The sequence below is a fragment of the Bos indicus genome, chromosome X (assembly GCF_029378745.1).
Source record: "Bos indicus isolate NIAB-ARS_2022 breed Sahiwal x Tharparkar chromosome X, NIAB-ARS_B.indTharparkar_mat_pri_1.0, whole genome shotgun sequence".
In the NCBI taxonomy this organism is placed as follows: domain Eukaryota; kingdom Metazoa; phylum Chordata; class Mammalia; order Artiodactyla; family Bovidae; genus Bos; species Bos indicus.
In genome coordinates, this window is record NC_091789.1 from 36,663,401 (window position 1) to 36,685,058 (window position 21,658).

The following is a 21,658-nucleotide window of genomic DNA, read 5'->3' on the forward strand; positions in this document are numbered from 1 at the left end:
TTGGATCTTCTCAATCTGTGTCTCTAGTCTATCCATGCCTCCATTTTATTTCCAGAAGTTTGGATCATCTCTACTGTCATTCCTCTGAATTCTTTTCCAGGTAGATTTCCTGTTTACTGTTCAGTTGTTCAATCCTGTGGGTTTTAACCATGTTCCTTAATTTCCTGGATGTTTCTCTGTCATGTCATGTTGTTTAATTTACTCTGTTTGGGATCTCTTTTTTGAAGGTTGAAGGACTATAGTTCTTCAGGCAGAAGAACTACAGACTGGAGTTCTTCAGGCAGACTGGAGTCTGCCTCCCCTGAGTGGGTTTGGACCAATGCCTTGTGAAGGTTTCCTGGTTGGGGGGATTTGTGTTTGTGTTCTGGTAGGTGGAGCTATATCTTGTCTTTCTGAAGGGCAGTGGCTGGGTCCAGTAGTATGGCTTGGGGTGTCTGTGGATTCAGTATGGCTTTGGGCAGCCTGTCTACTGACATGCAAGGTTGTGCCCCTATTTGGCTGAAGGATAGGCGAGGGGTGTTTGGCACTATAGCTTGCTAGCTTTCGGGTATGACTTAGTCTTAGTGTTGAGATGGAGGCCTTTGGGAGGGCACTCTGTGTTCTATGGGGCCAGGAGATCTCTAGTGATCGAAAGTCCTGGAGTCAATAGCCAAAAGCCATTTCCTTCTCCAGGGGATCTTCCCCACCAAGGGATCAAAGCCAGGCCCCTTGCATTGCAGGGAGATTCTTTACTGTCTGAGCCCCCAGATAAGCCCCTAGAGAATGCCTCACACCGATTAAATATTCAACAAATATGTGTTGAAAATGAAGAGTATAGTCATGAATAGCAGAAATTGATTATCATGATGATTGTTGTTATTTCACAAGTCTTTGCTGTCAGATTATAGCAGGAATGTGTATGGTAGGATGTAGGAACACAGTACAGTTTCCAACTATGTGTTCATCTGAAAGTTTCTATTGGTGATAGCAGGTCCTCAATTACCTTATAAAGACAGTGACATGATTTTTCATTGCTTTGTATTCTCTCTCTCTCTCTCTTTTTAAACCTTCTTTCACTTTATCATCTACTAGTTGTTGTTGCTGCTGCTGCTGCTGCTACTAAGTCACTTCAATCATGTCCGACTCTGGGCAACCCCATAGACAGCAGCCCACCAGGCTCCCCCATCCCTGGGATTCTCCAGGCAAGACTACTGGAGTGGGTTGCCATTTCCTTCTCCAATGCATGAAAGTGAAAAGTGAAGGTGTAGTCTCTCAGTTGTGTCCAACTCTTAGCAACCCCATGTACTGCAGCCTACCAGGTTCCTCTGTCCATGGGATTTTCCAGGCAAGAGTACTGGAGTGGGGTGCCATTGCCATCTCCATTTGTTGTGGAGTAGTGGCTAAGTCATGTCAGCCTCTTTGCAAACTTATGGACTGTGGCCCACCAGGCTCCTCTATCCATGGGATTTCCAAGCCCCCCCCCCCCCAATAAAAAGCCAGGTTTGGGGAAAGAACACATGGGCAGAGGCCTCTGAAGACACAGGGATGGGAGGCCCATGAGAAGGGGATGAGGGTCAGAAAGCTTTGCATTTACACAAGGTCTGGGCAGGAACTACTGCCCAGCATCCCTTCTCCCTGCCGTCTGTCTGCCCTGCCCCACTTTTGTCAGGAGTGCTGGGGTCTAGACTGTGCTACTTGCTGGGCTCTAGACACAGCTGTCTGCTTGCAGGTGTGTGGGAGGGGTGGAGTGCTCTTAACCACTGGTTACAACTCTGGGAAGTGAGACCAAAGGGCTAGGGTTAATCTGGCTCCAAGGAGCTGAGGGACCTATATCGGTCCCAGGGCCAGAGGCCAGCCTAGAGCTGCTGAAGAAGGAGCCCAGAGATTTCTTGAAAAACTTGTGAAATTGGTTATTAGGAAGCAGCACTGAAAAGACTACAAATGAAAACCTCATATAAACTAAAGTGTGAAACAAATATAAGGTATTACTGTCACTGGTGTTTCATAGAAAGCTGGATCAAATGTGTTCCATAATCAGCACATTTATCTCAGAACTTTCAGTTATATTTCCAACTCACAGCATCACATCTTCATGGAAGGTATTTTCCATTTTCACAAAAATGAGGGGTGACAGTTTGCTGGGAAGGAGGCTTGAGCTGGAATGCCCAGCACCAGGGCACGTGGTGGCTTAGTAGTATTTGTTCCCAAGTCCCTGGAGGCATGGATCCCACTGGGGAGTCTGGTCCAAGCCAGAACAAAGCAGACAGTAAACGTTTAAAAGGGTTCAATGCTGGGCACCATGCTAGGCTCTCTCAAGCCCACCCCAAGCCTGGTTAGGCTCCAGGGATGGGGTAGCAGCCCCAGTCAGGGAGGTTGTGGGGAATAAAGTAGGCACTGGTTTTCTTTCCTTCTCTGTGCTATATCATGCCTGTGCTATGTTGTAGTGTAGTCTATTTGCAATGCTGTGACTGTTGTCAGCATACAGCTGCCTGATTCAGGTATGATGATCTATGGGAGATATATACCTTTTGTTAGATTTTTGACCCTAGAAGTCAAACAGATAGCTGAGTATGAGGTCCTTGTGGATTGTGCATGTGAGGTTCAGGTTTTGCGTGTATAGTGAAAACGTTCCTAGAGTTATACATTTCTGGGTTAGAGATACAGATTTCTGTATTTATGTGGAAGGAAGGAAGAAAGGGTCCTTGGAAGTTCACTGTGGGCATCCTGGAGGTACAGCAGAAGGCAGGCCTCAGGAACCTCATCCTGGAGCTCAAGGTGTAGGCACTGGCCACTGCCGTTTAGAAGGAGGAGGTACAGTTTAGCGAGGTGCTGGTGGCCTCGTCTGGGCCCCCTGGCCCTGACCCTCGTGGCCTGAAAGCTGGAGGTAGGCCTTGAGGGCTGTGGTTGGGGCTCCATCCCTCCAGGGCAGACCCTCATTCAACCTTGGGGAGGGGCAGTCGTGGTTTCCTGGCCGTGGTCTCTTGGCTCCGGTGTGTTCAAGGTCTCCCCAGCCCCTCCCTGGCCTTCCAGCCATCCTAGCCCGAGTCCACTGCCTGCTGCAGCTTGGCCTCTTAGCTGAGGCCACGGCTGCCATCTGCCTGGACACTAAGATGAGCTGGAAGAGGCCACTTATAGGAGAGGCAGGGCCACGGTGGCCTGTTGCAGGTACTAGGAAGGCTTCCCTGAGTGGCACTTCTTGGCTCAGGCTTAGCATCTGTTCCCTGGAGCATCTGTGGTGGTCTGCGGTATTCCCCTGGGCTGGACTGTCCTGGTCACTGGGCGCTGCTGGGAAGGGACAGACAAGGCCTCGGTGCCCAGGAGCTGGAAGGCCAGACCTCACCTGGCAGAGACCCTGCCCAGAGCTGGGCCTTGTTCCTCTGCCCCCTGACCTGGGAGATGTCACAGAAATAGTGGGTGATGTGGACAGGGGTCCTTGGTGTGGCCAGGCCTGGCTCTGGGGTCCTGGCCAGTGGGGTGACCTGAGGAAGCCAGCCCCGAGGCTAGGTCCCCTCAGGGTCTGAGGGTGGACACACACCGGGGTCCCGCACTGAGGCTTTCTCATGGCAGTCCCTCCTGTGTGGATGTCCTCACAGTGGAGCCAGGCCACACTTCCCTGACACCTTCCTCTCCTCGGACATTCTGGAATCAAGAACAGTACCATCAAGGATGTGCAGTATGAGCTGGCCTGGGTCTGCAAAATGTCGGGACCCCCCACCCTGACCTCACCCAGGAGCCCCCTGATCTTGACATCTGGGTGCTGATGCAATTTGAGGCTGTCTGTGCCCACCTGGGGTCACTGGGCCTGCGTGTGGCCTGGACTCCCTGCTTCAGCCTTCTGGGGCATGTCCTGCCTGGTGTCATGGGTGAGCCCTTGTTCTGGCAGCATGCTACTAGCCTGGCCTCTGGGGTGGTTGTTGGGGGTGTGGGGTCCTCTCTGCTCCCTCAGGTGAATGTCCATGTCCTCCAAGTAGGGGCAGTTGGCTCTGGCCTTTCTCAACCACTCACAGAGACTTCCTGTGCAGTGCTCTGACCCTGGTACCGTCTGTGTCCTGCACCGAGCACCCCCAGCTCCCCGGCCGAGCCCAAAGCTCTGTCAGAGCTTGGCCTGTGGGAACACAGCTGCAGTGCTTCCTGCAGAGAGCAGACACCCCACAAGTGTGACTCAGACACGAGCCCTGGGTCTTGGAGCCCCAGGTTAAGGCCATGCTGTCATGGGCTCTCGCTCTCTGGTGTCCAAATCCCCCAGCCTTCTCTGCCCATCGGGCACTCCCTGGTGCTCTGAGAACCCCCATATGTCCTCACACAAAATTAGGGCCATGCATTAGGTGTGTGTGGCTCTCGGGAGAACTTCCATAACCCACATCTGATGGTCAGGAGGGCTGAACCCCAGAGAAGGAGGAGGGCCGGGGCCCAGCCCCTGAATTCTCCTGGAGCCCAGCCCTCACTCACTCTTCCCTCTCTTTGGGAAGCTCCCAGCACTTTGTCTTGACTGTGTTGCAGACAAGGGGTCCCTCTGAGCTTTCTTCCTGAGTCAGGCCAAGCTCTCAGCATGGAACATGCTCTGCGTTTGAAAGCTTTACTACCACCTTGTGAAATGTGCCCTTTGAAAAAGAGTAGGGGGACAGAGATCCTGCCTGCACAGGTCCTGCCAGCACTGTTGCCCAGGTCTCACCTTTTCTCAGAAGGGGGAATGGAATAGATGGCGACAGACATGGTGGAGAGGGTGGTCCCCAGGAAGGCAGGGACGGTAAGCCTGAGTGACAAATGCCTGAGGGGACCAGGAACTCTGAGTGCACCCCTCTTCAGCTTCTGCAGCCATGAATCAGGGATGCTACCTGAGGTCCCACACATGAAGTGGTTGGGTAGCCCCCTGTGAAGTCCTTAGACTCAGGCCAAGGTTATTCTGGACAGTAGGGAAGCCCCTGGCTACCATCCAGCTGAGTTGGGGGGTGTCTGTCACCCGCTCACCTGGAACTGCACTCCTGGGGGTGGACACTCATTGATTTCGATCCACTTGGCTTCAAAGGGTGGCTCCTTCCACGGGGTCTTTCTTTGATGGATTTGGTCTTTCGGACCCCAATCACTGGGGTGTGTCCCGCTTACTTTAATTATCCCCTGGTGTGTCATGTGCTCTGAAAAGATCTACATGCCTGTTTGCACCACTAAACGCTGGGCAAACGCTCTCCTTAAGGCTGGGACATTAAGAAGATGAGTGGATGAGGTTTGTGGTCACTTTGACCTTTAACAGACCTCTCAGAGGCCATCAACTGGGTGAGTGCAGAGTCATGGTCACTTTGGTCTGTCATAGACCTCTCAGAGGCTGTCTGCTGGGTGAATGCAAGCTTGTGGCCACTCTGGCCTGTCACAGACCTCTCAGAGGACATGCACTGGGTGAGGGCAGGCTTGTGGTCACTCTGGTCTGTCATAGACCTCTCAGAGGCTGTCTGCTGGCTGAATGCATGCTTGTGGTCACTCTGGTCTGTCACAGACCTCTCAGAGGCCATCTGCTGGGTGAATGTGGGCTCGTGGTCACTATGCTGCACAGTCTCCCCAGGGCTGTTGAGAGGCACTGTGTGACTGCCCCAGCTTGGGACCACTTATTGCACTCTTGCTGCCCCTAAGCTAGGTCTGGAGAAGGCTAATCCCAATGAGAAGCTACTTTCAGACTTTAGATCACATCCCAGGAACTAGTCTTCCAGCCTAAGCAGATCACTCAGGGTTTCCTGTGTTAGTGCTCACAGCTCCCAGCCTTAGAGAGTTTGCCTGATCTGGGGACACATGTTCTCTGCTACTAAAAGTGACATTAGACTGTGCTCCCAGGGATGGACCACAAGAGATCATGGGAAAACTTCTGCCCTACTTGCTTGGAGGCACTCTGCCCCCAGCCCCTGACTTCTCCCCACTCAGGTATGGAATGTGGAAGAGCAAGAGGGGGAACTTGGGTGCCCAGTGAGACCCTCTCAGCAAAGCTGGGCCTTGGTTTGGCTTGGAGGATGTGGCTGGACATCCTCCAAGTTTCCTGGACAGGATGCCACATTTAGAGGGCCTCCTGCAGTGTAGGTTTCAGGGCTGCATAGCAACTAAGTGCAGAGCATGGTGGCTGAGCTGATGGCTGTGGATCTTGCATGTTGAACACTGAACTTGAACGTTGGGATAGTGTCTGGAGTCACAGGAGGTGCTTGCTGTCTCTGCTGAGATGATCTCAGTGGGGACCCAGGTTCCCCCTCCTACTCTCTAGAAGCCATTAGACTGAAGCCACTCCCCACAGTAAACCCTGAGGAAACTCAGGAAGGAAAAGAATGCCTGCTTTCTAGCAGCCATCAAAGGGCAGCCACTCCCCACTGTAAGCCCTAAGGAAACTCCGGAAGTAGAAGAATACCTGCTCTCTAGCAGCCATCAGATTGTAGCCACTCCCCATGGTGATCCCTGAGAAAACTCAGGAAGGAGAAGACAGTATACTGGTCCCAGGTGGTAAGATGTGTATCAAAGGGAATGATTTTGGTGAGATGGCAGGTGCATCTTCCCATATATAGAAAAGTGATAAATTTCTTAACTTTTGATGCTGCCTCCTGGTTTTGAAATCCTAACAGATTCTTACTGAATAAAACATAAAGTGTCAACACCTCAGTCAGTTCAGTTCAGTCACTCAGTCGTGTCCGACTCTTTGCGACCCCATGAATCGCAGCACGCCAGGCCTCCCTGTCCATCATCAACTCCCGGAGTTCACTTAAATTCACGTCCATCGAGTCCGTGATGCCATCCAGTCATCTCATCCTCTGTTGTCCCCTTCTCCTCCTGCCCCCAATCCCTCCCAGCATCAGAGACTTTTCCAATGAGTCAACTCTTCGCATGAGGTGGCCAAAGTACTGGAGTTTCGGCTTTAGCATCATTCCTTCCAAAGAACACCCAGGGCTGATCTCCTTCAGAATGGACTGGTTGGATCTCCTTGCAGTCCAAGGGACTCTCAAGAGTCTTCTCCAACACCACAGTTCAAAAGCATCAATTCTTTGGCACTCAGCTTTCTTCACAGTCCGACTCTCACATCCATACATGACCACTGGAAAAACCATAGCCTTGACTAGACAGACCTTTGTTGGCAAACTAATGTCTATGCTTTTCAATATGCTATCTAGGTTGGTCATAACTTTCCTTGCAAGGAGTAAGCGTCTTTTAATTTCATGGCTGCAATCACCATCTGCAGTGATTTTGGAGCCCCCCCCCAAAAAAAAAATACAGTCTGACACTGTTTCCCCATCTATTTCCCATGAAGTGATGGGACCAGATGCCATGATCTTAGTTTTCTGAATGTTGAACTTTAAGCCAACTTTTCCACTCTCCTCTTTGACTTTTATCAAGAGGCTTTTTAGTTCCTCTTCACTTTCTGCCATAAGGGTGGTGTCATCTGCATATCTGAGGTTATTGATATTTCTCCCAGCAATCTTGATTCCAGCTTGTGCTTCTTACAGCCCAGTGTTTCTCATGATGTACTCTGCATATAAGTTAAATAAGCAGGGTGACAATATACAGCCTTGACGTACTCCTTTTCCTATTGGAACCAGTCTGTTGTTCCATGTCCAGTTCTAACTGTTGCTTCCTGACCTGCATACAGGTTTCTCAAGAGGCAGATCAGGTGGTCTGCCTGTATTCCCATCTCTTGAAGAATTTTCCACAGTTTATTGTGATCCACACAGTCAAAGGCTTTGGCATAGTCAATAAAGCTGAGATAGATGTTTTTTTGGAACTCTCTTGCTTTTTCAATGATCCAGCGGATGTTGGTAACTTGATCTCTGGTTCTTCTGCCTTTTCTAAAACCAGCTTGAACATCTGGAAGTTCACGGTTCATGTATCGCTGAAGCCTGGCTTGGAGAATTTTGAGCATTACTTTAATAGCGTGTGAGATGAGTGCAATTGTCTGGTAGTTTGATCATTCTTTGGCATTGCCTTTCTTTGGGATTGGAATGAAAACTGACCTTTTCCAGAACTTTATAGCAGTACAAACCTACCTCAAGAAATTACCTAATTATCTAATCTTATACCTAAAGCAACTAGAAGAAGCTGCAGTACATATGCACAATGGAATATTACTCAGCCATAAAAAGAAACACATTCAAGTCACTGCTAATGAGGTAGATGAACATAGAGGCTACTACACAAAGTGAAGCAAATCATAAAGAGAAAGACGAATATTGTATATTAGCATATATATAGGGAATCTAGAAAGATGGTATTGATGAACCTACTAGCAGGGCAGCAATGGAGATGCAGACATAGAGATACAGAGATGCAGACACAGTGCAGAAAGGACAGGGTGGGATGAACTGAGACATTAGCATGGAAACATATACACTATGACATGTAAAGCAGATAGCCAGTGGGAATTTCTGTATGACACAGGAACCCCAATCTGTGATACTGGAGGGGTGGGATGCGGAGGTAGATGGGAGGGAGGTTTTTTTAAGAGGGAGGGGACATGTGTATACCTATGGCTGATTCATGTTGATGTACAGAAAACCATCAAAATATTGTGAAGTAATTATCCTCCAAGTAAAAATGAAATAAAACTCTGTTAAACAAAAAAAGGACAGGTATAGAGTACGTTCCACTTACTGATTTCTGGATCTGTTCCAAGCTACACTGTATCAACTGCTAGGAGAATAAGAAATCTCAAGAGAACATCTCATAATGGTTTTGCAAAGTGCACATTAGAGTAAATGAACAGACCAGTACATGGCACTAATGCAGTGTCAGCACTGAACTCCACAGGCTTTCCCAAGGACTTGCCAGGCAGACCCACTAAACCTCCCTGAAAGAGGAGCAAGGTGTGGAGCTCCCTGGGGCTAATGCAAGTCACTGCAAAAATAATTTTGATGCTATCAGTTTAAGAAAATGAGAGTCAGAGCGACCCCCTGCTAATTAATACTCACTTCACACACACATAAAGCTGGTCTCTCATTTACAAAGGGCAAGAGGTCAACCAAAAAAATCAAACCCACCCCTGATAGCTTATGGTGAATGATGTCGGATTCATGATCTCTGAAGAAGAAGATTTAGCTTCGGGACCAGGGACCAGTCTTGATCACTCAAGAGTTTTGTGTAGCAGAGTTTTATTAAAGTAAGAAAAGGGACAGAGAAAGCTTCTGACATAGACATCAGAAGGGGGAAGGAGAATGCCCCCCTTTCTAGTGTTAGCAAGGGAGTTATATACTTTTTAAATTAGTTTTACAATAAATCAAAAGAATGTCTCATGGCTGTAAAGATTTTACTAGATCCACTCCCATAATTTACATTTTAAGATAACAGGATTAGCCAGAAAGTTTTCAGGAAGAAGAAACTGTCCGCAAGTAGGACACATTGTTGTTAAATAATCCCTAGTACAGAGTTTCGGAGAAGGCAATGGCACCCCACTCCAGTACTCTTGCCTGGAAAATCCCATGGACGGAGGAGCCTGGTAGGCTGTAGTCCATGGGGTCGCTAAGAGTCAGACGCGACTGAGCGACTTCACTTTCACTTTTAACTTTCATGCATTGGAGAAGGAAATGGCAACCCACTCCAGTGTTCTTGCCTAGAGAATCCCAGGGACAGGGGAGCCTGGTGGGCTGCCATCTATGGGGTTGCACAGAGTCAGACACGACTGAAGCGACTTAGCAGCAGCAGCAGCAGCATTACAGAGTTTAAACTAAATTGTTTGTTGTGTATCATCATTACCAGGCTTAAAGAAAAAAAAAAAGTTTTATGTGTCAAAGACTAGGGAATGTAGAGGGAAAAAAAAAGTTTGTCCTTTCCTCCTCCTTGAGAACTCCAGTCCCATATCTGTGCCTTGAAAGCCCCAGACCACTTTCTCCTCTTCAGGGTACCCGGACTTCTTATCAAGAGAGAATTGACTCTCTACCACCAAGTATATTCCTCCTTCCTGAATGATCATCAATCTGCTCACCCACCTACCAGCCAAGCACAGCTCAACTCTGTCACTTAGGAACACACACATTGATCCCGCCCTAGCTCCTAACATGCCAGGTGAGCACACAGAATACTCAGTTCCATCCTTGTCAGGTCACCACTGAGACCACCCCACATGAATCCATGCCAAGTCAGCACACCAAACATTCCACATGAATCCATGCCAGGTCAGCACACAGACCACCCACCTTCATCCATGCCATGTCATCACAAAGACCACCCCACCTCCATCCATGCCAGGTCACCACACAGACAACACCAACTCCATCCATACCAGGTCAGCACACAGACCAACACACCTCCATCCATGTAGGGCAGCAGATAGACCACCACAGGGCCCTCCATGCCAATAAAGCACACAGACCACCCTAACTCCATCCATTCCATTTCAGTACACAGACCAACCCACCTCCATTCTTGTCAGGTCACACACAGACCACCCCACCTCCATTCATGCCATATGAGCACACAAACCACACCACCTCCACAGATGCCAGGTCAGTACACAGAACACCCAGCTCCACCCATGCAAGGTCAGCACACATCCACCCCACCTCCATCCCGCCAGGGCAGCACACAGACCACCCCACCTCCATCCAGCAAGGTCAGCTCACAGACCACCTCACCTCTATCCCTCTGACTGATAAAGATAAGAGGCTTATGGAAGCTTCCTCATGGGAGAGACTGATTGTGGGGAAAACAGGGTCTTGTTCTGATGGGGGGGGCATGCTTAGTAAATCTTTAATGCAAAGTGACAAAATGGTGGAGTAGAAGGACATGTGCTCAACTTCTCCTGTGAGAACTCCAAAATATAACTCACTGCTGAACAACCATGGACAGGAGAATGTTGGATCCCACCAAAAAAAGATACCCCACATCCATAGATAAAGGAGAAGCCCCAGCAAGACGGTAGGAGGGGCAAAATCATGTTTAGAATCAAGCCCCATACCTGCCAGAGACATTCAGAGGGCTCGAATAAAACCGTGTGCGACCAGGAGACCCCACAGAAACTGACCAGACATGCCTTTGAGTGTTTGAGCATCTCCTGTGGAGGTACAGGTCAGCAGTGGCCTGCTGCAGGGGCAGGGGCTCTGGGTGTAGCAGTCCTGGGTGTGGCATAAGCCCTCTTGGAGGAAGTCACCGTTAACCCCACCATAGAGACACTGAGCAGATGACCCACAAACTGCAGAACAATTATACCAAAGAAATTCTAGCACTGTGAAGAAAGTTCTATGACCCACAACAGATTTCCCAACCTGGGGATCTGGCAAAGGGACTGAGAAACCCCAGGGAATTTGACTTTGGAGGCCAGTGGGATTTGATTACAGAACTGCCACAGAACTGGGGAAACAGACTCTTGGAGGGCACAAACAGAACCTTGTGTGCACCAGGAGATAGGAGAAAGGAGCAATGTTCCCAAAAGAGACTGACCCAGGCTTGCCTGTGAGTGTCCAGGAGTCTCTGACAGAGGTGTGAGTTGGGGGTGGCCTGCTGAAGGGTTGGGTGCACTGAGTGCAGCAGTGCGGGAACAGGATCTTTTGAAGGAGGTTGCCATTGTCTTCATTACCTCCACCATAGTTTGGTCTCAGGTGAAACAACAGGGAGAGCCATAGCCCTGCCCATCAACAGAAAGCCATGTTGAGGGGCATTCAACATTCACAAGGTCCAAGGGTTTCTAAGTAAACAACTGATCTCCTGGAGTCTCCTGGGGGGTGTCATCAAAAAGAATTCATAACTGGGTAGACTGCCACAAAGCGAATTTTAACAGGTACCTTTAACTCACACATTAAAAAAAAAAAAAGTCACATGAAAAGATATCAACTTTGCTAAATATTAAGGAAGGGCATTCAGTCTCACCTCACACCACCAATCAGAATGGTGACTGTCAAGCAGTCAACGAAGGTTAAATCTGCCAGATGCCATGAAGAAAAGGGAACCCTCCACCTCCATTGCTGAAAATGAAAATAGTGAAAGCCACTATGGAGGAGAGTGTGGACATACATCAACAATGAAAATGAGAGTGAAATCAGAATATCCCTCAAACTATACACAAAAATTAACTTTAAAGAAGATAAAGATCTAAATATAGGATGGATACTATGCAAATTTGAGGACAATATGGGGGGGGCATGCTGTAATATCAATTCCACCAAGTGTGCCTAGAATAATGAGAAACAAACCAAAACTAAGAAGACAGGACTGAATTAACCTTAAAAGCATTTGCACAGCAAACGAAACCCTAAATGAAAGAGAAAGACAGCCCTCAGAATGGGAAAAAACACCTGCAAACAAAGATGTCCTTAAGAAATAAAGAAGATGGGGTACAAAGACATGATGAATTATCACTCGGCCACAATAAGCAAGAAAGAATGCCATGGGCGGCCTCAGGGAATAAAGTAGACATGATCATATCAAGTGAGGTGAGAGGGACAAGGAGGGATATTAGCTTAAGATATCACTTGTAGCTGGGATCCAAATATGTATACAGAGGATCTTCTTAACCAAAGACAAAACACTCTCACAGACTCAGAAAAGAATCAGTGGTCCCCAGAAAGAATAAAAACAAAACAAAACAAAACAAAAAACTGGAACAGGGAGTAATGAACTGATTCAGTCCAACATAGGGAGTCTAATATTATTAAAAAAAGACTCCACCAGGAACCACTGTGTAACACAGGAATCCTATCCAACACTCTGTAATATCCTATACTGGAAAAGAACTTGGAAGAGAAGATATATACATCTACGTACAAGTGAATCAAGTTGGTATCAGTACAAAAGGAAAAACACAGACACACACACACACGCACACACACAACCTTGTCATTTAACTACATATGCCAATTCAAATTAGGGAATAAAAGTACAAAAAAGGAATCAGAAAGGCTGACTCTATTGACCTCAGGCCATGGTGACTCAGATGGTGTCACACCCCTGGAGAATAAGCTGGTTTCCAAGACTGGAGAGTCTCACTGCAGACAAATCTTGTGGCAGGAAATGTGACCTCACGATGGACCTTGGATGCCTCCTGCCCTCCACATGAGCACCCAATCTCCAGAGGCAGGTGAGCCCTCCTGCTGAGAAACCAAGCCTACCTCATCCAATAATTGGTGGAGCCTCTGAACTGCAACAGGTTTGCAAGGTCCCCTGGCCACTGTATGTCCTCTAGGCTGGGCTTCCTACCTCCAGCCTCCATCCTTAGGGTCACCCCACCTACAGATGACAGCACCCTCTGCAGAATGGTGTTCCAAAAAACTGGGATATGTTCTGGGGACACTGGGTAAGGGGGAAGGAGAAGAGACACAAGCCTTGGGTGTTTCTTCTGGCACATTCCACTCTAGCTGACAATCCATGAACAGTTTTCCTTGGGACTCAATGCCTGAGGACCAGAGTGGGGCAGGAAACAATGATATTTCCTTAGGGCCGTCTTCCAGAACAACAACTTTAAACATAGTGCTGTTGGGCTCTTCATATTCACAAGGCCTGCAGGACTGTAAATGACACCTCCCATCCAGTCATGTCCCAGGTAAATTATCAGACAGGAATTCAAACAAGGCCACCTTTCAAGAAGACAATTTGAAGAGGTAAACTGTAGTCACACTGTACAATATCGAAAAGCACCTGGAAAGTTCCTCCAGCTCAATATGTATTCAGTTCAGTCGCTCAGTTGTGTCCTACTATTTGCAATAGCATGGACATCAGCACACCACTGTATATTAAATCCACACAAATCAAAACTCCCATGAAAAATCCCCTCCCACAGGTCAGAATGGCCTCTGTCTAAAACATCTACAGAGAATATGGACTGCAGAGGATGGAGGCAAATGGGAATTCTCCTACACTCTTGGTGGGGTTGTAAATGGGTGCAGGAACTATCAAAAACAGCAAGGAGGTTCCTTATCAGATAAACATCCAGAAACCACATGGCTCGACAATCCCAGGTCTGGACTCAGAGCCAGAAAAATATCAGAATTCACAGTGACCCATGCACCCTTGTTTTCAGGGCAGCTCTACTGACAATGGCCAAACTAGAATTCTTGCAGGCCAAAAACTTTGCTTTCTTGGCTGAGTGAAGCCAATAAAAAATACAGAGACAGAGTTTGAAGGAAATAGGAAGGTGGCTTTTATTCTCAAGCCAGCAGAGATGGGAACACAGTAGGGTCATGCCTCAAACACTGTGCCCTCCACCCTGCCTATGAAGAGTCTAGGGGCTTATATAAGGCAAGGGCTCACAGTCAGGAGTCAGTGATGAGGAACAAAGGGTATACGATCTTGATTTCTTCCTCGTGCATTTTTTCAAAGATGGTCATAGGCTTAAGTCAGTAACCCAGTAACTGACCCTGGCAGTTAGGGTGGCTCTGCGGCCTTCTTTCTGATATGTAAGTACAAGGGGAAGAGTGTTGTAAGGGTAAACACCAGGTAGGGGATATATTTAGCATAGAGTCCAAAGAAAAATTGTTAACCATAGTTCCTGCAGAGTTAAGGGGCAGAGAAGCAAACTTAGTTATAGACATTCAGATTTAGGAGCAGTTAAAGTGAAAAAAAAAAAATATATATATATATATAGGAATGTTCAGACCTGCTCCCTGTTCTCTTTATCCCCTTTGTTCTCAAAAAAAGGAAAGAATAAAAAACTCATTCCTCTTTTTTTTTCCTTTGCATGCATTCTCAGTTGCTTCAATCATGTCCAACACTTTGTGACCCCATGGACTGTACCCCACCAGGCTCCTCTGTCCCTGGGATTCTCCAGGCAAGAAGACTGGAGTGGGTTGCCTTTCTCTTCTCCAGGGTATCTTCCCCACTCAGGTATTGAATCCATGTCTCCTGCATTGGCAGGCAGATTCTTTATTGGCTGAGCCACCAGAGAAGCCCTTTTTATTCCTTCTCCTTGCAACAAATTCAACCAAGTTATCCATAGACAGGAAAATGAAGACAGAATGGTGCACCTCTACACTGCAAAGCTACCCAGCCCTGAATCAGAACAGAATAATGCCAGTGACAACAGCATGGATGGATAGAGTGATTACAATATTAAGTAGAGGAAGGCTGAGAGATAAAGACACATATCACAAGGTATCACTGACAGGTATCTTCTTAAAACTAATGTAAATGTAGGATATTACACAGTAGAAACAAATTCACAAACTTAGAAAACCAACTTCTGATTATTAAAAAAAGGGATGTGGGATAAATGAAGAGTTTGCAAGGAACAAACAGACATTAATATACATCAAACAGAGCATCAGGAAAAAAAAAAAAAAAACTGTTGAATAGCAAAGGGCAGCGTACTGGAGACACTGAAACCCACTATCTAGGGAAAAAGAACCCCAAAATAATTGATAAACGTCTGTGTATCACTGAATCAAGCTCCCATACCCCTGAAACAAACACAGCATCTGAAATCAACCCTACTCCAAAATAAAACAACAAAGAATGCGCAGAAAAAAGAAATAAAAAGTGGAACATGAAGAAATGCTGACGCCTTGTGGCCATATTTTGTAGCAGTAACTCTACAGCTGTGTTCAGAAGAGAAAGTGAGGAGATGAGAATTCTTGATGGAGAAGCAGGGGCTTTTCAATCTCAACCTAAGAGTCTGAGTTAGGATCCAGTGAAAGGAAGGACCACCAGGACTTGGCCTCACTGGCCTTGTCACTTGGTGTGGGGACTGGAGACACCCAAACTTCCCTGGCCACTTTCAGAAAAATAAAGAGGGTGGGAGAACACCATGGGAGCCACATTGGAAAAGGTCACTGCTTTGAAATAAGATGCACTTTTCAAGAAAGTGAAGGATGGTCTCTTGGTTCTCAAAGCCTTGCAAAGGCTCTGTGTTTTTCTGGAGGCATATTGAAGCCTCCAGTCTTTGAGGGCAGTGATGAGAAGGAACCGGGCTCAAAACCATCCAGCACTCTCTCCTTGAGGGTGCTGAGGATGATCAGTGTCCAGCTCAAAGGTCTTGTGGGGCCTGAAACCCCCTTATCACCTGGAACAGGAGAGGCCTCACGGGCACCCCACTGGACCAGTGGAGTCTTGGCTTGTAGGCTATAGACCTTTATCAGGTACATGATCTGCAAACGTCTTGTGCCATTTTGTATGGCAAATCTTTTTCCTTACTCCTTTTGTGCACAACAACTTTTGTTTTGGAAAGTCTAATTTGTCTCTTTTGTCTTTTGTTGTTTGTGCTTTTGGTAACAGATCTAAGAAATCATAGCCAAATTCAAGGTCATGAGGCTTTTCTCTCATGTTTTCTTCTATGGGGTGTGTAATTTTGGTTCTTACATCTAGGCCTTTGATCCATTTTGAGTTGATTTTGTATAACAAGGGAAGTATGGGTCCAACTTTGTTCTTTTGCATGTGGGATCTGGTTATCCCAGCACCTGTGTAGTTTTTTGGGGAAAATATTTGCAAATGATGCCACCAAAAAGGCCTTATTTCCAAAATACACAAAGAACTCGTGCATCTCAAAAAAAAAAATAATAATAATCAAATAATGGGCAGGTCTAAATAGACATTTCTCCAAAGAAGACATACAGATGATCAACAGGCACAGGAAAAGACACTCCACACTGATAATTATTAGAGCAATGCAAATCAAAACCACAGTGAGCTGTCACCTCATAGTCATCAGAATGGCACCAATAAAATATCTACAAATAACAAATGCTGGTGAGGCAGTGGAGAAAATGAAATCTCCTACACTGTTGGTGGGAATTGGTGCAGCCACTGTGGAAAACAGTATGGAGGAGCCTCAAAAGACTAAAAAGTTGCCATATGAATGAGCAATCCCACTCCTGGGCATATATCCAGACAAAGCTATATTTCAAAAAGATACATTCACCACTATATTCATAGCAGCACTATTCACATCAGCAAATATGTGAAAGCAATCTACCTGTCCACCAACTGGTAAATGGATAAAGATGTGTATGTGTGTGTGACTGTGGTGTGTTTATAGATAGATAGATATAGATAAATGTGAGTATCAACCATGTACACATGAGGTACACACATTATTTAACTCATTTGTACAACTATGTGAAAGTAATTAATATCACAAAACTGCATACTTAAAATGAAGTAAATGGTTAATGCTGTGTTTTGTATTTTGAATGGAAATGGGAAAAAAGTGTAGTGGTCATAATTGTTACAACATAGATGAATATTAAAAATGTCCTTAGTGAGAAAAGCCATACCATAAAAGGTGACCTAGATCCCATACTCAACTTGTCTGGTTTAAATCCATCAACGCTGTCCAAATGATGGGAAAACTCAGCAGTGGTTCCAGGAAAAGAAAACTGGATCAGGATGGAAAAAGATATGTTCATGCAGTTGGGACAGTAGGTGAAAGTGCAAGTGGGCCTGTGTATTAAATTATAACACAGAATTCATGATTTCCTCATGGGGGTGGGGGCTAGGTGTTGATTACTTAAGACAGTGTCACTGTTTTGGGTAAAACACACTGAACATTTTGTGTGAATTGGCAAATATGAGTACTTTTTGCCATTATTAAAAGCTTTCTGTACATTTTAAACTAGTGGAAAGTCAGTTACTTTTCAAAACAATCATGACAATACCATTCAAGAAATCAGGTAAGACAAGCATCAAACTTTGTTATAGATGCCAAGATTTACCACAGCAAGTGAAGTTGTGACACTTATTTCCCTTGTAGGAGTCCATATGGTATTAGTATTAAGAGGCATTGTGGGAAGAGGGCGTTAGTAGCCACTAAGTCTTGGGTCCTGTGGATGATCTGGATTGCAGGAGAAACAGTGAGGTTTTAGCTTCACAATCTTTTACATTACTTCAAAAAATATGTGAAAAGGTAAGTTCAGCAAAGTTGCAAAATGGAATACACACAAATCAATTTTGTTTCTATACCTGAATAACAAACCATCAAAAAGAATAAGAAAACAACCCCACTAACAATTCAAGAAAAAAAAAAAACTATCTGGAATAAATTTAACCAAAGACATAAAATACTTATAATCAGAAAACTATAGGGCATTGATAAAGAAATTGAAAACAGAAAAGAAAAATATCCTATACGCATGCATCAGGAAAACTCTTTTTAAAATATTTTCTACTGGGCCTGAGAGCCTAGAAACCCATGTTTCACAGCAAGAGAGGCCAATTCCAAGAGAAGCCAACATACTGTAACAAGGAGTAGCCCCACAACCTCAAGTAGACAAAGCCTGTACACAACAAAGACCCACTGCAGCCAAAAATAAAAATATAACAAAAAATAACTTTTAACAAAAGAGTCTATCAACAAAATAAAAAATAATGTGGACTTTATAAAAATAAAAGTTTCTACTCAATGGAAGACTTTATTCAGAAATCCAAAAGACAAAGCACATACTGCATGCATGCTCAGTTGCTTCAGTCAGGCCATACTCTTTGTGACCCTATGGACTGTAGCCCGCCAGGCTCCTCTGTCCATGGCATTCTCCAGGCAAGAATACTGGAGTGGGTTGCCACACCCTCCTCCAGGACATCCTCCCAGGCCAGGGGTCAAACCCACAACTCCTATGTCTCCTGCATTTGCAATCGGGTTCTTCAGTACTGTGCCATTTCCAAAACGTGTATCTGAAAAAGGATCTGACTCAAATTACACCAAACGACCTTTTTAAAATTTGGTAAAGATTGAAATACACTCCTGGCCAAAGAAGTTAAAGAGATAGTAAAGAAGCATACAGGAGAACACTCAAGATGTTGGTGGAATGCACTGACAGTCAACGTTGGAAGACAGTTTGGCACTTTTTTACAAATCTAAACAGTCTTACCTTAGGATCCAAGAAGTGTACCTCTTGTATTTAGACAACTGCTTTGCAAAACTGTGAAATAAAAACTAGCATAAAGTAATGTAAGACAGCTCTATTCATAATACTTAAAAACTTAAAGATATCAGGATGTCCTTCCATAGATGCATTCATAAGTAAATAAGGACACAGACATGTCAAGAGGAGCACAATATAGCACACCCAAAATATGCCCGTTTGACAAAAGGATTATTTTGGACTGATTAATTTTAAAAAAACAGCAGCACCAGGAGAATCTTGGAAAAGCAAGTAGAAATGCCATTTTATGAAGCAGATTAACATTTATTAAGGATATCTCCATCTGTAAGTATATGTCCCTCTCTGGTTCAGGAATTGGATGATGACTAAGTATCAAGAAAAGCTTGTCTAAGGAATGGACCTGGATGTTAATCTGCAAAACCACCACACCCTTATTTACTGCATCACCTAATAATCTCCCTTAAATGGCTTCTTCCATTCCCTAACCTCCTCCTTTTATTATTAGTTGATGATAGCATTTAAAGTAAAGTCTTGGACCATTTCTTGAACCAGTCTTGGAATGCAAAAGTCAAGAGATACCTGGAGTAACAGGCAAACTTGGCCTTGGAGTACAAAATGAATCAGGGGAAAGGCTAACAGAGTTTTGCCAAGAGAACACACTGGACATAGCGAACACCCACTTCCAACAACACAAGAGAAGACTCTACACAGGGACATCATTAGATAGTCAATAACAAAATGAGATTGATTATATTCTTTGCAGCCAAAGATGGAGAAGCTCTATACAGTCAGCAAAAACAAAAATGGGAGCTGACTGGAGCCCAAATCATGAACTCTTTACTGCAAAATTCAGACTTAAATTGAAAAAGTAGGGAAAATCACTAGACCATTCAGGTATGACCTACATCAAATCCCTTATGATTATTCAGTGTAAGTGAGAAATAGATTCAACGGATCAGATCTGATAGACAGAGTGCCCGCAGATCTAAGAATGGAGGTTCTTGACATTTTACAGGAGGCAATGATCAAGACAACCCCCAAGAAGAAGAAATGCAGAAAATGCAAAATGGTTGTCTGAGGAGGTCTTACAAATAGCTGAGGAAAGCAGAGAAGCTAAAGGCAAAAGAGAAAGGAAAGATATACCCATTTGAATGCAGAGTTCCAAGCAATAGAAGGAGAGATAAGAAAGTCAACCTCAGTAATCAATGCAAAGAAATAGAGGAAAATAACAGAGTGGGAAAGGCTAGAGATCTATTCAAGAAAATAAGAGATACCAAGGGAACATTTCATGCAAAGATGGGCACAATAAAGGACAGAAATGGTATAGACCTAAGAGAAGCAGAAAATATTAAGAAGAGGTGGCTAGAATACACAGAAAAACTATACCAAAAAAATCTTCATGACTCAGATAACCACGATGGTGAGCTCACTCATCTAGAGCCAGACATCCTGTAATGCAAAGTAAAGTGGGCCTTAGGAAGCATCATTACAAACAAAGCTAGTGGAGGTGATGCAATTCCAGGTGAGTTATTTCAAATCCTTAAAGATGATGCTGTGAAAGTGCGGCATTCAATAGGCCAGCAAATTTGGAAAACTCAACAGTGGCCACAGGACTGGAAAAGGTCCGTTTTCAATCCATTCCCAAAGAAAGGAAATGCCAAAAAATCTTCAAACTACAACACAACTGCACTCATATCACAACCTAGCAAAGTAATGTTCAAAATTCTCCAAGCAAGGCTTAAACAGTATGTGAACCATGAATGTCCAGATGTTCAATCTGGATTTAGAAAAGGCAGAGGAACCAGAGATCAAATTGCCAACATCTGTTGGATCATCAAAAAAGCAAGAAAGTTACAGAAAATCATCTACTTCTGCTTTATTGACTACGCCAAAACCTTACGCCAATTGATGCTTTTGAACTGTGGTGTTGGAGAAGACACTTGAGAGTCCCTTGGACTGCTAGGAGATCAAACCAGTCCATCTTAAAGGAAATCAGTCTTGAAGATTCTTTGGAAGGACTAATGCTGAAGCTGAAACTTCCCAAGACTTTGGCCACCTGATGCAAAGAACTGACTCATTGGAACTCAGAAAATGGGTGTAAAATTCAGTTTGTTGCAGTCAATCCTGAGATTCCTTCTTTTCTTTTGGAAACTATGTTTTTTAAATGGCATTTTTATATAAATTTTACTTGAGCAGGTATTTTCTGCATAAGAACTGAACTCAGGATTGGGGAAGGGGGGCTCTGAATAAAATATATTTCCTGTCACTGAAAAAAAAAAATCTCAGCTGTACAACTGTAAAGATGAATTCTGCTCTGTGAGAGACAGGTCAGGACTTGTCATTATTCTAGTTCCTTGTTCCACCCAGAGAGCGACACTTCATCCTTTATCAGCAGTTCTGTTCTCAGCCCAGTGCTATCCTGTCTCATCTTCCCCTTTCTGTCCTGGAGCCCCGCTGAGGTGGCCGCTGTCCGTGCTGCTGGAGTGGCATGTGGTCTGCTGCGTGGAGGCATCTGGGTCTCTGACATGTATGACTCGTGTTCCAGTGCTGTTTTAACACTTTGTTTCTGTAACTGTTTGCACTTCTACCTGCTTTAGTTTAGTTCTGTTCAGTCGCTTAGTCATGTCCAACTCTTTGCAACCCCATTAAGTAGGCCAGGCCTCCCTGTCCATCACCAACTCCCGGAGTTCACCCAAACTCATGTCCATTGTGTCAGTGATGCCATCCAACCATCTCATCCTCTGTCGTCCCCTTCTCCTCCTGCCCTCAATCTTTCCCATCATCAGGGTCTTTTCAAATGAATCAACTCTCCACATCAAGTGGCCAAAGTATTGGAGTTTCAGCTTCAACATCAGTCCCTCCAATGAACACTCAGGACTGATCTCCTTTAGGATGGACAGGTTGGATCTCCTTGCAGCCCAAGGGAC